Source organism: Ictalurus furcatus, chromosome 2 (assembly GCF_023375685.1).
Source record: "Ictalurus furcatus strain D&B chromosome 2, Billie_1.0, whole genome shotgun sequence".
NCBI lineage: Eukaryota > Metazoa > Chordata > Actinopteri > Siluriformes > Ictaluridae > Ictalurus > Ictalurus furcatus.
The window spans coordinates 5,108,767-5,117,068 of NC_071256.1; the positions used below are offsets into that span (position 1 = coordinate 5,108,767).

Sequence of the window (8,302 nt, forward strand, 5' to 3'; positions counted from 1 at the left end):
TCCACTGTGTTGCTCCATCATAGAGCGAGAACCATCAGTGCTGAGTCCAACACACTTTGTCCTGCTGATGTAATTGGAAACCATGAAATTGTTCAAAAAGTCAAACACAGCTTCAGCAGTTACATTTGAATGTAGAGGTCTGCAAAAAAGAAAGTTTCCTCAATTTCTCCATCACAAATATTGTGGCTTAACTGCATTCTTCCTCAGCATAATGCTGACCATCTGCTTAGCGGCTGCTAAACTCAAGTCTTCACCTATGGCAGTGTTGGGGAGTAGCTAACTAAAAGTAGTGACACTACTAACTTAACTCCATTTTTCAGTAGTGTGACAGTAGCTCCAGTACTTTACAAATAGTGTAGCTTTTCCAGTAACATGTTAAAATGAGTAATGATGTAGTGCGACCAATCAATATGTATTTTGTCCAGTTATTACGATGGCCTTCACTGCATATCTGCAGTACCTGCTTACTTCACATGAATTAAGAGCCTCAGTGTAGTTCACATGGACAGGAAGAGATCGTCTGATGGACACGTAATGCGACCAACCACAGTTTGTTACGTGATGTATGGGGCGGGGAAATGATTCACACCACGTCCTCGGACTCGGAGTTAAATGAATCCGTGTGAGATGATGTTGTTGACCAGGACCATTTCTAGAGTTTGATCACTACAGGGGCACGGGCCCCACAAGAACTTTACAAACGTACTTTAAAATGTTTTAAGGGGGTCCAGGGCCAGCATTTCATTAGTTCAGTTTTACATTATAAATGACTGTAAAGGCCTTTGCTAAACTTTTATATAAAACTTTTTTAAGGTATCAAAAAAGTTTTATTTATTTATTTACTTTAAACTTTTTTAGGTATCAAAACTGGTTATTGTTTGGTTAAATGACAGACAAACTATATTTTTATACCTTGGAACTCTGTTTTACCATGGTCATTTTTAAACAATTACTAACAACATTAACTTCATCAATGCACGTTTACATTTTATTTGATATTTACTATACCTCATTTCTATTAAAACTCCTGAATTAAATACACATAGATATACACTCTGTTCAAAAAGACAAGAGAAGAAATGATTTTTTGAAATAAAAAGCTGGCACCTGAAATCCCATCACAATAATACAGTAGTGACTTTTGAAATAACCTGTATATAAAACAACAAATATATAAACATTATCATTACATTTAAAATCCTTCCTCTCCAATCCTAGTCCATCAGAAACCTAGTCCCCAAAAACAAATTCATTATGTTTTATTTACACAAATAGCAGACAATATAATGGAGCCACTGAAACTGTGAAATTATCTCCTAAACCAGGGATGGGCGATTCCAGTCCTGAGGGCCACTGCACTGTCCTGCAGAGTTTAACTCCATCCCTAATCACACACACCTGAAACATCTAACCAAAGATTTATACACAGAAAATTACAGGCAGGTGTGTTTTATTAACATTTTTATGAGTGAACTAACTAACCAGCCTCCTAAATGAACAAATCACTTCAAAAAGACTCGTGTCCCAGTAAAAAGGGTTTAGCGACGCCCCTGTTGTTGACAACTGCACAATTACACTAAACTGTATTGTATGTCTTTCGTTTATTTTCAGATTAATCTCACATTATTAAGACATTAATAATAGTCAATTATTCTAATTATTACACATAAATATTAAGAGATTAAATACAAAGATATAAAGATTAGATACAAAGATTAATTTAATTCGTCCAATACTTCGATTATAAAACGATATACAAGAGATCAAGCTCAAATTTTTTTGATAAGTAGCCTGTTTTCCTGTAACCTGTACGTCACTTCTTCATTCTGGTCTTAGCTGTAAATAGATGCGTGTGACTTTCACACCTTTTTCTGCTGTCCCTCTGTCAGTGACCATCTTCACTTCCTGCATTTTATATGAGAGACAGCAGAAAAAGGTGTGAAATTCACACGCATCTATTTACAGCTAAGACCAGAATGAAGACATGACAGTTACAAATAAATGACTTTTCTATTACACTTTTCATTATTACATACATACATATATACATAAAGAGAGAGTTTTTTTTTTTTTTTTTTTTTTTAAGTTGCATGCCTTCCAAAACTCAAGCGCGGTCGATGTGGACTGAACTGTGACACTTTCATTACTTTGACAAAATTCAAAAAAATTAATTCAGTAAATAAATAATAATGAATAAATTGATTTCAAATAACAATAACAGCTAATTTCCAGTTTAGCGTTACACAGCTGTTCTGTTTTTGATTCATTACCATCTATACAAAAGGGGAACTCTGTGGATCTATGAGCAGTGTGGTGATGCAGTGGGTAGCGTTGTCTCCTCACAGCTCCAGGGTCCCCGCTTCAGTCCTGAGCTCGGGCTTCTGTCTGTGTGGAGTTTCTGTGCTTGTTCTCCCCATGTCCATGTGGGTTTCCTCCGGGTTCTCTGGTTTCCTCCCACCTCCTAAAATACACCTGTCGCTGGACTGACCAAGATAAATTGCCCCTAGTTATAATTGTGTGTGTGTGTGGTTGGTTCTGTTTCCTGCAGTTGACTGCTCTACAATTTCTTTACCTTCTGGAGCGTGGTCAAAGACGTGGAGGAACAGTTCAGTGAATCGATCGTGAGTTGAGGTGTGTTCCCCTCCTTGGTTCCAGACTGCGGTCGTCCAGGTTAACTCCTTGCCCTTTGAGAAGGTTAATAAACTGATCCACCTTACGTTGTTCAGAGAAATACAGAGAACATTGGAGTAGGAACCCTTGACACTGAGCAGGCAAAGGGTCAAGCAATGTACAAACTTATACAAAAAAATATTCGGAGTACGAGACTATAATGATGAAACAAGAAAATAAACATGGGTCGAAAATAGAAATGGCACACATGACTCAAAGGCTTGGTACATCAGATGAGGAAAGCGAGCTGAACAAATCCTCCACAAAGTCTATGTGTAGTGAGCGTGTTTATATAGTGTGGAGTGGTGATTGAGTCCAGGTGTGTGCAGTCAGTAATGGGGTGAGCTTGAGCGTGTGAACTGGGAGTTGGAGTCCATGGTAGCCATATTTGTAGTCGATGGTAGCCATATTTGTAGTCGGAGGTGCATGCTGGGAAATGTAGTCAGATGCCAAATTCTGTGTTGACATGGCAGACACATCATCCTATTTTGTGTAAGAAGACTGCTATACATGATCTTGTTTGGGACTTTTATGGTGAAATTTGAAGTCTCCTGTCTTCATGTAAAAAAAAAGTGTGAATGAGTGTGTAAAGACCTACCAGTTCACCAAGGACTTAAATTAGTAAGTACTTCATCCTGAACTAACCTCTCAACACTGTGTTTAGACTGATGGTACTCTTAGTCCCTGTCCTAGTGAACTAGCATGAGGACGTGTTTTCTGAGAGAGACTTCGGAGCACTTCTGTAACACACTCTGGATAAGAGCATCTGCCAAATGCCATAAATGTAAATGCTAATGTTAATCTTTTTGTGCACACTTTTTTCAGTCTGCTTGATCGATATCTTACATGCATATGTGTGTCTATATACAGTATGTGTAGTGAATATATATACTTTTTGTCACATTCTTGGAATGACCATGGTTTCATGATGTGATTTTGAATATTCTCTCTGAAATTTGTGTATTTTTGATTTACTGGAGTATATTCCAGTGTTTCTGAATAATTCCTGTTACATATACTGTAGTAGCTTCTATACAATTGTAATGGAACATATGTTTATGTAAAAATAAATTCAGTGATGTATCTGGTTGCGCTGCATAGTGCTGCCCTCACACATACAGCAATTTTATCACTGCAAGTCACCAGTCACTGTACTATGAAGTCGCAGTTAGGCGTTCCTATTACTGGTTGCCATAGTAACATGGGTGGTACAACTAACATTCCACTTTTGACAACAAACAAGTTTTCTTGCTGCTAAAATGAAACATTTTGGAGAGAGAGGATATAAAATTCACCAGTGTATATATGCATCTTATCCTACGAGATGAAGGAGAAGCGGTGTGTGATCAGCCGTCTAACTGCGGCAAAAGCACAAGCGCCAATTAGCTTAGCTTATGGCCTTAGTGCGTTTAAAGCAAAATAATAGTAATGAAACACTCTCACTGTTTGTTGCAATTGAGCAAAACCCGGGTGTAGCTCCTATCTCAGTAAGTGAGTGTCACCATCAGGTTGTCCTTCACTATCTGTTCGATGGTGACCGGGAGCCGGACTGCAGCTATTTGGCTGTGGCCTCCGTGTTTTCTGGGTGAAGTGTCTGGCTTGGTGCTGCTCGTTCCCGGCCGCCGAAGCAGCGACAAGCCGGACACTTAACCAAAGATAGGAGCTACACTGGGATTTTGCTCAATTGCAACAAAAAGTGAATGTTTCATTGTTATTTATTTATTTATTTATTTATTTATTTAATAATAATAAAAAAATTCTGCTTTAAACCCACTAAGATCCTAAGCTTAGCTAAGCTAATTGGCTACTGCCACAATAGTGCTGCCTCTGCTAGTGAGCAGGGGTGGTGTGTGCTCACTCTTCTTCACTCCCATTGGTAGTCGCTGCACCAAGTCGCTCCAAATTTGCATAAAGTTAAACTTTGTCGCGTCGCTGGACACGCCCACATCCGGTCGCCAATGGTCGCTGCCGCGCATGTCACCGGAAGTCGCCAGATCTCATTGAAAATGAACGTCTCTGGTCGCATTGTCGCTGTGACTCGCTCTATGTGTGAACGTACCTTAAGTGATAAATCTATTAGGAATGTGAGAGAGCGACAATGTGTCACTGTTCCCCAAACAACTCCAAATAATCCATAATAATAATAACAACAATAAATATAGCTGCAAGCAGCAATTAAGGGGCCAAGCACTGAAGAGGCTAAACAAGGAGCTAAACAAGCATGGCAGGGAGCATCAAGACCAACTGTAAAAAAAAAAAAAAAAAAAAAAAAGGCAGTTTTATACATTTGTATATGATTTTAGGCAAAATGGTTGAACGTTCATAAACACAATCAATTGTTATATGATTTAATTGCTTATCATATTTGATCAATAGGTGACGCTGTGACCAAATTAATGTGATGTGATGTGGTCACTGTGCAGTTTCACTGACACACAAAGTTTGGTGTCAATATGCCAAAGCCTTGCAGAGACAATTAAGTATATAACAGTTAAGTATATGAACCATAACTTTTTGCTGGCATGGTCTGAAGATGATCTGAATCGAATTTGATGAACATCGGGCCAACGCTCTAGAAGGAGTTCAAAAAAGAATGTTTTCAACGAAATTCAAAACGGCAGACAGCAAGTTCGATTGACCATGGCATCAATGGTATCGTTGTTCTCGGCATGACTCACGGAATCTATCAAGTCCAGTGTCATTACAATAGGCCAGTGGTTCTCAACCAGGGAGAGATCGGAAACGGGGCGCAAAACACAGACAGGGCATCATTTTGGTACTCTGTGTATTTTATTGCTCTTCAAATAGAATGTGCATAAATGGAAAATACCCAAGTTATTGGAAACTGCCTTGAGTTATGTTAGCTAAGTTTTATTTTAATAATTCCCATTATTATCAACAACAAGGTTGTTCACACTAACTGATGTGTAAGTTTCAGTCATTTGCAGTGTGCATTCATTTGGACTGTTATTATGTCCTGTGTAGTTTGTTTTAATGAAACAATCATTTGATCATAAATGCTTGTGAATGACAGATAGATTAGATAGATAGGTGTATGATAGATAGGTAGATTAGACAAATGGGTGGATGACAGATAGGTGGATGGGTAGATAGATAGATAGAAAGATAGAGAAGCACAGGATGATTATGTAATGACATTGCAGACATAACAAAGCTGTTTTTTTCTATTTATTATTATAACTTTTATTTAATTAAAAATATCAGGAAGCATACCCATTCACACTTCAACCCCTCCAATATTCAAACCAAATCTACGCCCATGACAGGACATTATGGATGTGAGGTTAACAGCTGTACTGAGCTGCACGCTGGCAAAGCCAACTGTGTGGTGATTTAAAAAAAAAAGTGAACATAGTATTGAGAAATGTGTGTAAGTAATTGTAAAAACTGGAAACCGATCAGTTTAAAGGAATCTGCACATTGTGTAGTATTACTCTCTGCAAGTGGTCTTTATTTTCAGATGTAGTTGTAACATGGTGTCTAACCACAGCTGTCTAACTACAAGTAGCTCTCTGGGATTTAAAAGAAAAATACACACATGATCACAAGATAGTGTAACACACACAGTAGTGTCACGTCTCGAGACATAACGAAGATAGGGACGGATGCAAGTGCAGTTTGACAGTTTTATTGATGACAGACACAGGCAGGTAAATCCAAATCGTAATCCACAAACGTAATCCAGAAACATGCAAAGGTCAGGCGATCGGCAAACAGACATAAACGGTGCAAAGCAGGAAACAATGTCGTGGTCACGGAAAACAGGGTCGAGATACAAAACATGAAACATAAGCTATGACTACTAACTGGGAGCGGAGAAACCAGCGTGACTTAAACAGACGAATCTAAACATGAAACGTGACACGGACAATAACTAAGACTTTGACTGTGGTTCACTCTATATCTATATCTATATCTATATCTAACGTAAGTATCTATACTAATCTAATATTCTGCCCCATGTGCTGGGAGGCGCGCGGTATATATACAAACATAATCAGCGTCTTAATTGCTGACGGCTGACAGCACTTCAGACACACGTGAAATAACAGCCAATGACAGAACAGGGAGGAAACGTAACAAAAGCACGCGTCCAAATGTCACGGTTGTCAACAAAGGAAAAGCAGGTGCTCGCGCACCTTGCTCGTGCACGCGCGCCCACATGCTCCACAGCGCGCTGCATAAAGGGGAAACCGTGACAAGTAGTTAGGAACTGGGCTGAGAAACAAGAGATTAGGGATTAAACGTACTGAAAAATAAGTATTTTCATAAAAATTCATTTTGAAATATTGTACTTCATATTGTATTCAGTAGATTGTGAGTTTTTGTATGTTTGTTTCTGTAGGCTGTTCTCTCTCTGCTGATAATCTGACAGAAATCACACGACACAAAGGTGGTTCAGTGCTGTTCCCCTGCTCCTGCTCTGACCTGAACACCAAACCTCAGAAATTCACCTGGTGGAGCGACAGAACAGGACGTCTGACAGAAATGTTAAATGATGAACACTACCGTGGCAGACTTCAGCTGTTTAATCACATTTCTCCTGCTAATCTGTCTCTGCTCATATCTGACCTGAGAGAAGAGGATCAGGGAGTCTACAGTTGCAGCACTGAGAAGGAATACAGAGACATCTGGCTTAATGTTAAAGGTAAAGTATTTAAATACACAATAAAAGTTGATATTCAGTGAAAACAGACTTGATCAGTGTTCAAATGAATTATAGTTAAATATGTAACAAAAAAGCTTACTCCATTTACACATTTATATGATAATGTGACATGACATTAAAATCAATCTCATTCTAATTTAAAATCAGAGAAATAATACATAACTTTGTTTTACAGTGCAGTGATGGTCACCATCAAATCCTTCACTGTGTAACATAAAGCAAGTTTTCATGTCACCGTTTAGACCAATTTCCACGTTTGAGACACGTTACAGAAATGTCACCTTTGTCCATTTCAACACAATTTTACCCTCATGCATAAAACTGTTAGCCACCTCATTACCGTTATGTGACACAGACAGACCAGAAGGAGACTGAGCTACAAACTGAGTTGTTCTAATGATCTAAAGTAAGTCATTACACAACCTTACCTCAACAGAAATCTATATCACTACACAAGGTCTTCTCTCAACTTGACATTTACATTGAGTAATGCAGTCTTTATATCAGCTGACACTTATTGAATACGTTTTAAGAATATCTTAATAATGTTTTACCTTTATTTTTAAAGAAGAGAAAATGTATCTGTTGAAGGTAAATTTTTTCATCAATGGCTGTGAACAAGCTTGACTATTTTTGGTTGTTCTTTGACTATTTAGTATTTGGCTATTAGATTATGACTTTACGTCAGGGAAATCCCCCCGGCAGGCAGACACAAACAAACAAACACATGAAGCGGACAAGATGGGGGAGTCTCTCACCGCCATGATTGCTTCAGCTATGGAGAAGTTACAGTTGTTTACTGAAGCACAGTTTAAAACCCTGCAAGACAGATTAGATAACATTCAGAAGGAGTTGTCCGGCTGTTACCATTTTAAGAAAAAAAATAAGGTAATTTTTCATTTGATGGCCACAACTCATCTCAAAAAAGTAGGGACAGGGGCA

The 8,302-nt window shown here is 38.4% G+C and overlaps 1 long non-coding RNA gene across 8 annotated transcripts; it reads right to left on the reverse strand.

Moving 5' to 3' along the window:
- Positions 1-1,926: 1,926 nt before the first annotated feature.
- LOC128620115 (uncharacterized) lies at positions 1,927-4,104 on the reverse strand. Of its 8 annotated transcripts, XR_008388087.1 has the most exons (6): positions 3,563-3,924; positions 3,316-3,436; positions 2,879-3,225; positions 2,573-2,712; positions 2,271-2,483; positions 1,927-2,146 (listed from the first exon to the last, which is right to left on the reverse strand). It is a non-coding gene; the product is annotated as an uncharacterized LOC128620115 (long non-coding RNA). The 8 variants fall into 8 exon arrangements; XR_008388084.1 differs by lacking the exon at positions 3,563-3,924 and adding an exon at positions 3,966-4,104 and having other exon boundaries at positions 1,927-2,483; XR_008388088.1 differs by having other exon boundaries at positions 1,927-2,483; positions 2,879-3,153.
- Between the last annotated feature and the right edge of the window lie 4,198 nt (positions 4,105-8,302).